The sequence below is a fragment of the Drosophila grimshawi genome, unplaced genomic scaffold, assembly GCF_018153295.1.
Source record: "Drosophila grimshawi isolate 15287-2541.00 unplaced genomic scaffold, ASM1815329v1 contig_44, whole genome shotgun sequence".
NCBI classification, from domain to species: domain Eukaryota; kingdom Metazoa; phylum Arthropoda; class Insecta; order Diptera; family Drosophilidae; genus Drosophila; species Drosophila grimshawi.
Genome location: NW_025063240.1, coordinates 19,676,522 through 19,687,748, shown reverse-complemented (window position 1 = coordinate 19,687,748; position 11,227 = coordinate 19,676,522).

The window sequence follows — 11,227 nt, the reverse complement described above, 5'->3', positions numbered from 1 at the left end:
TATTGTATAATTAACTCTGTCAAAAAAATAGCTACGCCTATTTAATAAACAATAAACATTTGGATTTGCCAGTTTAAAACAGATTTTCATTTATTTATTTAGGTGTTCGAAAATGTGGCAAGCTTTTTTTCTGGCTATCTTTAAGATCCATAGATCCGTAATAGCCAGAAGCAAAAGAGGCCAGCTAAAGTGTCAACACTGCTGTCTGTTGCTGTGCCACATTTGTCCGCATTCGGCGTGAGTAAATATGAAGCCACAGACTGAGGCAAGCTGCAAACTTGCCAACTTGTTTACAAAAGTTCCCGCCAAAAAAAGCTCGCAAATTTTTGCAAGCGTCGCCCGGCGACACTTTGACAAAAAGCCGTTGCACGTGCGCCATCCCCCAACCCCCCCGCAAACCAACCCCCTCCCATCGATGTCAAGTTACGACGACGCCTCGCACGGCATTTTCAATTAAAAGCGAGGAGCAGGAGGAGGAGGAGGAGGAGGAGGAGGAGCTGCACATAAAAGGGTTGCCATGGCCAGGGGCAGGAGAGGTGGGGCAGGGGGCAATCTGGCGCTGTAACCCGATACCCCAACTGGACCCAACAGACACAAAAAAAATAAAGCTGTTGCTGTTTTGCCTTCAGCCTGGTTCTGGTTCTGCTGCTGCTGCTGCTGCTGCTGCTGCCTTATCTGCATTTGGCGCTCAAATTGACTGGCTGAAAGCGGCGCGCAGACAAATGCAGAGTTGCATTTTATACATATATATATATATATATATATATTGGGAGTATGGTAGGTGGGGGTGGGGGCAAGGAGGTGTTGCACTCTGGTTAGCTTTTGGTGATTTGTTTGCGTTTGTTTTGTCGCAGCGTTTTGTTTGTAAACAACCGAATGGCAACCAACACTGCTGATGGCCCATTTTTTATTTGTCTTCTTCTTTTTTTCTTTGAGACGAGACCAAAAAAAATGTGCTGAAAACTTTGGTTGAAGGCAAAGAGAGAGAGTGAGAGAGAGTGAGAGAGAGAGAGAGAGTGATGTGTGGCTTAGATAAAGCTGGCTGTTGTGGTCTGTTCATGCCACTACCAAAAAAAAAAAAAAAGCATAATAGGATAAGTCGAATAATTAGGAGCAGCGAAAGAGGAATAAAAAACCGAAAAGATAAACTGGATTTGTAGCATTGAAAGGGAGGCAAAGCGCCAACAGACAGAGACGGAAGATGGTATAGAAAATGATATAAGTCCGATTTAGTTTTATAATCAGTACTTTTAAGCTTTCAGCTTATTTCAAAATAAATAAATATTTGCTAATATCAATTTGGATATTATATAAATATATATTATAAATAAATAGATATATTTTTAAGAACAATTTATGCTTTTCTTATATGATTTAGATTATCTTATACCTTAAGTATTTTAAGCAGTTTCGATTTCTGATTTTTTGATATAATTTTGATTATAAACTATCTTTTCTATTTTAATCACACTTTGCTCTTGCTCAACTCTTTTTAAGTGGTATTTTATTTATATTTCATACAGCAATTTCCCGCTTTTAGAGGGTGTCTAATAGTCGATCAGAAGTTGCATAATATTTATTATTTTCCTATCACATTTCTCGAGCGACGTGCGTCGAAATTTAATGCAAATTCAGTTGATATTGGCCCAGCTGCAGCTAGTTAGCCAAAAGCTACCCCCTTTCCCCCCACACCCCCCTCACATTCCTCCTTCTGTTCGGCTGTCACTGGCTTTTATATTTATTTATTTTTGATTTGAGCAACAAAAACCACTGCAAACGGCAAAAAACAGACATCAGATCAGCCTGAAGGCAAAAGATACTCTGCCTGCTACCCCTCGTCAACCCTCAACCCAACCCCCAACCCCCACCCCCTGCGCAGCTCCTTTCCTTCCTCCTGACGTGTGTGTGAAGGGGGCAGGGGGGGGGGCTAAGAACTATAAATTCAATGGCGTGGCAGAAGCATCGACTTTGAAACGATTTGTTACGCATTTCGTGTCAACTATGAATAAAATATTGGTGCCACATTGAAGAAACCACAAAAAACCGAACCGAAAATAAAATGAGAACCCAAAAACAAAGGCAAACACAACACACATTGAACTAAAAACTTTTTCAATGGACATTTATCAAACGAGGACGCATAATTTACATTTTATTAAAAAAAAAGAAGAAATTCTTGAAACGGGACACACGATATACAATATATTGAGGAGAGATACTCAGACACTCGACTGAATAGCTTTAAGCATCGGCAACGTGGAGACTCCGAATGAGCTGCCAGCTATATATATATAAAAGAACGGGGGGATTGGCATCTCTGGGCAATTTATGACTTAACGTTGATTTAAGTGAAAAATATCAATATGAATTTAAATATAAATAAATAAAGCTGAGCATGTTTTTCGCTGTCTGTTTGGAATTCGTCATCAGACAGATATTCAAGTCGAAGTATTTAAAAAATAAAGGAAAACAAAAAACACTTGAATATATTAAAAATAATAATTAATAAATAAATTAATATATTTCGAAGTATTTAAAAAATAAATAAAATAAAAACACTTGAATATATTCAAATTAATAATTAATAAATAAATTAATATAAATATAAATATAAATAAATAAAGTTGAGCATGTATTTGGTGTCTGTAATTATACGTCATCATTCGACGTATTTAAGAAATAAAGAAAATAAAAACACTTGAATATATTTAAAACAATAATGAATAAATAAATTAATATTACGATTCAGCTGATCAAAATAAACTTGTTAACTCGACAAGCTTTTAACTTATAAAATACAGAAATTATTGCTTAATTTCTACTCGAACTAAAAACTATATTATATTGGATAACTATCATTTATTATGATATAGTAACTAAACTGCCTCCATATACTCTATATTTGCTCTAAATTCACACAAGCCCCACAAGTCTTAAAGCCGTGGCGTGTCAAAGCAGGAGTCGCCTTTATGGAGACGCCCCCTCGGCCAGCGACAGGCTCACAAATCAAATGAAACAGATCGAAACAAAAGTTTAAAAAATGGAAAAAATGAGGGAAAAAAATGATGAAAAAAAATGGAAAATAAAGAAGCTTGCTGCGTTTAGGAATTTTTAAAAGCGACTTTTCCGACCCACAACTAAAAGAAAAGCCACCCACTGACGCCCAAGCACTTGCGGTCGCTTGTTAGGAATTAGATATATATTTTTTGTTGCTTGCCAGCGAGGTTTTGTTGGAGTGAGCAACTTAAGTGAAGGGAGGATGAGCCGAGTACACCACAAATATAACCACCACACACATGTCCTGCTAGGCAGCCCCAACCACAACCGCAACCCCAACCCCAACCCCAACCCCAACCCCAACCCCAACCACTCCAATCGACTCCACTCCGCTCGCCGGCAGTCGTCAACACGAAAAATGAAAACGCATGGGCACGAAATTTCCGCTTCCGTTTCCCGTTGCCTGTCAAAGTGGCCCAGGACGCGTTGGTCGGACTCGGCGACGCACAGGCACGCCTATGCCAATAGATGCGTAAAATGTTTCGGATGCGACAGAGTTGGGGAATCCAGTACGTCAACTGGAGCTCGGCAAGCATGCGACAAACTGGACAAAAGGCAGCAGCGCATGCCACACAACAACAACAACAGCAGCAGAGAGGGTGGATGGAGTGAGGGGGTTGAGGGTGGCTTGCGTCCATTGTGGCGCACGCCATTCAAGTACGGAAACGGAAGCAGCTCCAAAACGGGCGCCGGACGAGCGCCACAATCCAAACACAATAAGCGCTTCATAAACGCCATTTTTCACCAGCGTCAAGGATAAACACACGCATACGAATTGGGTCAAGTTTTCTCGCTGTGTGTGCTGAATGTGTGTGTGTGTGTGTGTGTGTATGCTGTGTGTGTGTGTGTGTGCTGAGTGAATGAGTGCGTGTGCTTTATAAACGGTTCACAGTTTTTTTTTTCTTCTCTTCGTTTTTTTTTTCCACTTGAGACAGACAACGAGTCAGCAGCGAGGCGGCAGGCACAATGAAGGAGGCACTACAAGGACCAAGTCGACTCGCAAATGGGCGACTTTTGCTTGTTAGCCATGTCGAGGACAAACAGTTGTTGCCTCCACTCGAGCACCACACATCGACTCCTCCTACCACACCCATCCTCCTCCGCCTGCTCCTGCTCCTGCTCCTGCTCCAGTTCTTTCACGCGCTTTTCAGCGTTTTGTCCTCGCCTGTCAATTTTTGTCGTTGGCAAATGTCGTGTGAATCATGCCTTGTTTTCACAGTTGACAATTTTAAATAATTGCCAAGCGCAGGAAACAGGGAAGACCGGATGACGATGACGATGACGATGATGATGATGATGTTGATGATGGTGCAGAGGTTGCAAAGAGGATGTGTCACTTAATGAAATACACGAAAATCACAAATTAAATATCTGCAAATTATGAAAAATATTTCGGCTGAAAGAAAGACAATATTATTCTAAAACTCTTAAACATAATATGCGTAAATTAAAAGTGAGGATTGTCAACTTTGTGACGCACATAAAAAAATGCAAATAAATGCACATATATAAAGCAACTACAACAATAACAACAATTATTAATAAATAAAATAAAATAATGAAAAGAATGCATTAATAAATTTAGCAATTTTGGTCAACTGAGACAAGTCTGGCTAACTGACACAGATCCATCACAGAACAATTAAATATCAAAAGTAATTTTCAGATGTGTTCAACAAGTTGTGCTGCATATTCTAAATTACTATTAAATATATTAAAGATATTTCTATGAATTACAACAACAAAATGATAAAGTTCAATTGCCAATTGCAAATCTATTAGAATCATTAAAGCTTAAAGTAATATAAAGTAATAGAAGTGAAGTAGTATGCATGTACTTAAAATGATTACCACATCGCAAGTCAATTTTCTTTGGTTATATTTCCGCTTAACTATTCCGCCCACTATCTAGCCCCCTGCCACACCCCCTTTCGCCACCCATTCCCTGTTCAATTGTGATGCACTAGTAAATGATGAGTGGGTGTTTTGTGGTGCGGAACCAAGTTCGCGGTGGGACCTTTCAAAAGTCGCGCTTTTGTTAGCTTTTGATGTGTGTGTGTGTGTGTGTGTGTGTCCCTGTGTGTATGTGTGTGTGTGTGTGTGTGTGGAATGTATGCCTGCGAAAATTGTTTATTGAAGTGAATTTGAGAGGAAAATTGCTTTATATTAAATGAAAAGGGCGACGCATTTGGCATTATGGTTAAGAGTAGCTGCTAGCCCCGAGGGGGTGTAGCTAGACCAAGGTTAACGGGAACGGTGAATGGGTGGCGTTGCTGGCTGGTGGGTGGGTGTTTGGGTTGGGGAAGGGAGAGTCAGAACTAGCTGACTTTGAGAGCATCGTTGGTTGGGTATCGTTTGCATTTGCTTTTTGATGTCACTAAGTGCTGTCATTGTCTTGGCTGCCCCAAAGGGATTCAAAGTTTCCCTCCGCCCCCATTAGCTTCTCACTTTTCCCAATTGCCAAACTGATGCTAATGATTGAAAAACGAGCAGCTTGGTGAGGGGTAGGTGGGCGTTGGAGTGCGGGGGGTTGGGGCAGGCAGTCAAATTGGTTATTGAAAGCGAAACGGAACTGAAATAGATGACGCCCACATTATGCGCAGATAGTTAAACTAATTATAACAAAACATTTTCCATTGTTGTTGAGAGTTGAAGAATTCGTTTCCTGCTCAACTCCTTTTTGGTCATATTTCTATTTTGACTATGCCTATTTTGTTCAAGCATTAATCAGCTTAAACGGGATACCCGGAAATGTAAATTCTTCGAAAATCGCCACAAGGCAAATCACCTTAATTGAAATGCCTAGTTTGCAGGATGTTCACAAAACTTAAACTATTATTAAACATTTGTAATCTAACATTTCACATTTTAAGACTTAAACATTTTCTGAAATTCAGAAAGACTTTTTTTTAAAAGGTTTGTAAATAAGGGCAGAAATATTTTCCATGATTAACAAATATATATCTCAAAATTAGAAAGAAATAAAATTTGTTTCGCTATTTCTAAAACACCAAAAGATTCTTCTTGTTTTCAACTATAGACACAGAAAACTAGAATCAAAATATTTATTTTTCTTAAATATTTGAATAGCAGCTGCTGAAAATTTAAATCTAAATTGCTTTAAAGTGAACATTACTGCACAGTAATAGTTTATAGTTCTACAACTTAAAAGAGGTGAAGGAGTTGCCAACTAGTTGCCAGTAATACATATATATATATATATATATATAGTGTGTATATGTATTTATATTTATATAAACGTTAACAGAGCTTAAATCTTTGCTGCACTCGAGCAAAATCCACACTCAACTGGGCATTTTTTCTGGTTTCTCATCAACTTTTTTGTTGCTTATTTTTGCTCGAGAGTAACCCGCATTTATTACTATTAGACCGTTTGCCATAAGTAATCTGAAACTGGTACATTTTTGGATGTAACCCGCCCATCCCCTCACCCTCCCCCTCCCCGTGGCAGTCTCCTCCACCTTAATCTTTTCCTGCTGCCATTCACAGTGCTGTGTAAATATTTTTTAATGCAAATAAAAGATAAGCTCCGAAATTGTCTGTAACGAACTCAAAAAAAAAAAACTCTTCGACTCCCACTGCTCACTTTTAGTCTCTCCACCCAAATCGGGCCCCGAACAATCGCATGACGCTGCACTTTCACTAGGCGAGGAAAAGAAGGGGCAGCTGAGCGAGGCAAGTTGGAAAAATGCCACTAAAAAAAATACAAAAAATGAAGAAAAATGAAAAGGTAAACGTAAATCAAGATAATATAATCACAGCTCTAAAACGAATCGAGCGAAAGACATGCAACAAAACAGCTCTCAGCAACCACTCCCCCTTCCGCAGGCAGGCTCTTCCCCCAAAAGAAAATACAACTCAGAAAGGGGGCACCTGCAGGCGCTGCTCCTCGCCTCCTGCTTGGCTCCACTGTTGTCGTCGTCGTCGTCGTCTTCGTCGGCATCATAAAACATTTTTATGACATGCAGTCAAAAGCCAAAGCCAAACAAGAAGTCAACTTGTAATCTTTATTGCAGATAATGTCAAATCCATCCACTTGCCAAGTCCCGGAACCGAACAGCAGCAATACCCAAGACAACCAAGACACGAACCGACACCCACGCCCACACCCACACCCCTGCTGGTGGGTGGCTTGGCTTGGCTTGGCTTGGCTTGGCTCAGCGCTGTCCGGTGCACTCAATGCATTTACAGTTAGTCGCGAGTCACTGCTGCCGCTGCTGCTTCTTCTTCGATTACTTATCATCGTCCAAATTGATTATTGACATTTTTCGTCAGTTTTTTTTCCCCCACTTTGTTTGTTTTCATCATTCTTTTTTTTGGCCAATGAGCCTCCCTTGGGGGAGTCTATGCATAGACTGCATTCCACCAAGTTTGCGCAATGCTCGTGGAATTTCATTTAAAACTGATAAGCGGCGACTTCCCGAAAGACAAAAAAAAAACATAAAAAACCTGATAAGAACTCACGATTATTTTTAGTGCGTGAAAACATTTTCATTGAAATTTATTTTCATTCAGCAAGCAGCGCGTGGCATCGATCAAATCGCCAAGTCAAACGAAAATCGAACCCAACTGTAGTTTAATGCCTTGCGGCAAAGAGTTCAACTTTCCATTTAAGAAGGTTAATGGGAAAATAAATACATAATTATACATATATATATATATATACATATATTGGTGTCCCTTTCCTAAGCATTTGATTTAACTTGGTTGCTCATAAATAAGCTTTGGAGTTAATTAAAAATGAATTTAATTTAGACCCATTCTTAAATGTGGAAGTTTTTTTTTCACATTTTCTTTAAATTTGCTGTGGCACAGCTTGCAGTGAATTGCAACTTTTGCAGCTCTTAAAGCAACAGGAAACCGCAGCTCAACTCCCAACTCGTCTGTTGTTGCCTGCCCCTGCCACCAAACCCAAGCACTTGCAACTCATCATGTATGTATGGAAACACAAATATGCTTGTGTGTGTGTGGATGCTGTAAAATTCAAACTAAGCGAACATTGAGCTCATTTTTAAAGCGCAATTTTAATCAATAGCCGCTTGCGTTATTTATAAACAAACAATTTAAGCCAGTGCCACAATCCCTTAACTCCAATGCCCAACCCACCAGCAGCCCCCTCAATCAACGTTATAATCAACATGTTTTGGTCCTGAAAACCCATTTCACTATGCCCAATGCCCAATGCCCATTGCCCATTGCCCAATGCCCAATGCCCATTTCTCGAGGCATGTCATAATCAGCTACCATGAAAAGTGCTCAGCTGCTTAGCTCAAGAGGCGTTTGATAAGGGGTTTGGAGGTTGTGCAGTTGGGGTTGGAGCTGGAGTTGGAGTTGCCTGCCCAAGGATTGCTCCCATGTGTAACACAAAACAGCAACAGCAACAACGGCAACTGAGCCACATAAACTGTGAATATTAAAATCGCTTTAGCCGTGCACAACTTTTACATAATCGTTTGCCATAGCATATCAATAAAATTTGCATAACGAGTAGAAACGCGAGATACCAAAACAAACAAACAAACAAACAGACAAACAAACAAACAACGAACAAACAACAAAAAGGAAAACCTACCGCAAAAGACATTCAAGTAGCCAACTGCGCAAACCCCATCCTCGAATATATGTTTATATATATGTATATATATATGTGTATGTATATAGATAGACGCGTTACCCCATAAATATCCGTATCCACATCCAGTCGTGCAATCCCTTGCCACGGATACTGGCTTTCGTCCTTTTGACAGCTGTCACTGGCAAAATGTCAGCATTTCTGACTGCCAGATTTTCGTTGTTTTCGTTGTTCACATTGTTGTTGTCGCTGTCCAATTCGCGAGTACTTTATCCACCCCCCCCATCCACCCGAAAAAAGGGAGCTTCGAGCTGCGCTTCTCTGCACGCCGGGCCTACAACGCTGACAGTTGAAAGCGCAGTTGGAATGCTCAGCCTCAATCCGGCCCCACATTGACTGACGTTGCGTCCCGTGTGGCACTTTTGTTATTTTCCACTATTGCAACTGTCCCTTTTGGCTTCTTTCGCTGCTGCTGCTGCTGCTGCTGCTGCTGCTTCTGCCTCTGTTGTTGCATCCTCACACACAGCAGCGCGAGAAGCGCGCGCGTTTTCATTAATCGAAAATTCGCGCCAAAGTTGAGGGATACGCACGCATCAAATGCCCAAACCCAAACCGAAACCCACCCAAACCCACCCAACTGCCAACCATCCCTCGCACAAATGCAAACACAACACTGAAATTCCAACAGGCCTCTTTCCAGTCAGCCTCCCAAATAAAACACACACACACACACACACTGAGAAGTGGGAAAAAACAACCAATCGATAATTTTGCCACTACCTTTTTCCATTACTCTAACACAACATTTTTCAGCTGCTGCTGCTGCTGCTGCGCGGGAAATTGCTCGGCTTTTGCTGCTGCTGCTGCTGCTGCTGCTACCCTCATTTCCCTCTCTTTTCACTTGCCACACACACACACACACACACAGGCATTGCTGCTGCCTGTCGTCTCCACCCCAGCTTAATCAACAAAAGCTCGCTTTAATTCCCGTTGGTCGCATTGTAATGGCAGCTTCTGCCACCGATTGCTGAGCGCCGTATCCACTGAATCCTTGGCGAGGCCATGTAACTGTAACTGTAAATGTAACTGTTATGCCAGGTCCTGTGTCCTGCGTGCGTCCTGCGTCCTGTGTGCTGTGTGAGTTTTTATGCCTTTATCGGCACATTGTTGCATTGTTTAGTGGCTTGGCAGGGTTGTCAGCAGTGCTTTGAAAATGTCCAAAGACTTAAATGCCACAAGCTCTCTCTGCTGTCAAAGGACATATGCAGTTCCATGAATATTAAAGTGGCTTCGCATCTATGAATAGAATTTTGTTTGGCACTTTAATTTAGAGTAAATAAATGTGTTTCTTTTTAATTTATTGGCATTGTTCGATTTCTTCTGATAATTTTATAAACCTTTTTATTTATATAATTATTTGTTGTTATTGGATTTTGATGATAATCAACTATTACAACTAGATTTAAGGACTGGTTTTGCCTATACTTATTCCATGATTTATTAATGATGGCCTGGTCAGAATTACTGTCTTTATTGGCATAGCGATACTTATACATTTAAAGGCTGTTTGCTGTTCACAACCTGCCTTTTAGCTTCTCTTATTCTATGACTAATTAATGATAGGATAGTTGTCCCGCCTTAAACGGCAACAGACATTGTTAGATATATAATTTATATGAGTTAATATTTTAGTAACTAAACATCAGTTGTGTGTCTTCAATATAAATATCAATTTCGACATTCAGCTACCATTTTGTGGCCAAGATTCAAAGCAGCAGCGAGTAACTTAACGTAAGTTAACTTGGCAAGTAAATATACTCTGGGTTATTATATGAAGTTATTGATGTAATTTATACGGCACTCGTTGACAGCCTGCTGCCTGCTAACCAGCTGCCTTCTGCTGTTGACCACGTTCAGCACTTATACACTCAACGTATTTTCCACTCCAACTGCTTATTAATAATAATATACTACTACGACGACTACTACTGCGACTACTGCGACTACTGTGATTCGGCCGTCCCAAAAAGATTCATTCACAAAGACTTACGGTCCGTAAAATAGTAGTAGTTGTAGTATTTTCTTAGCCATCGACACCTGGGACAAGTCTGAGCGCCGTTCACTTACCAAGTTTATCTTGTAATTATATATAGGCATACATTTTTGCAGCCAGGATGCAGTCGTGTAAATGTAAGTCCGAATAAAAAGCAGCCGAATACCGAAAAAGCCAAAAACCCAAATAAAACAACAACAACAACAACTACAGCAAAAGAGCTTTTGCAATGGGATGCGACAACGAACTGTGTGTGTATATGTGTGTGTATCTATGTGTGTGTGTGTCTATGTGTGTGTGTGTCTATGTGTGTGTGTATCTATGTGTGAGTGGAGTGTGGAGCTTCGAGTGCAATGCCCTGCTTACAACTCTCCCACAGACGCAGAGACAGAGAGACAGAAGCATTCTCTGCGCGTCGTCTGTGCGCCTGTCTTGGTGCTTATCACAAAACCCAAAAATTCAACCCCCAAAAATACACAGCAGAGAATATACACAAAAAAAAAACAACAACAACAAAAACAAAA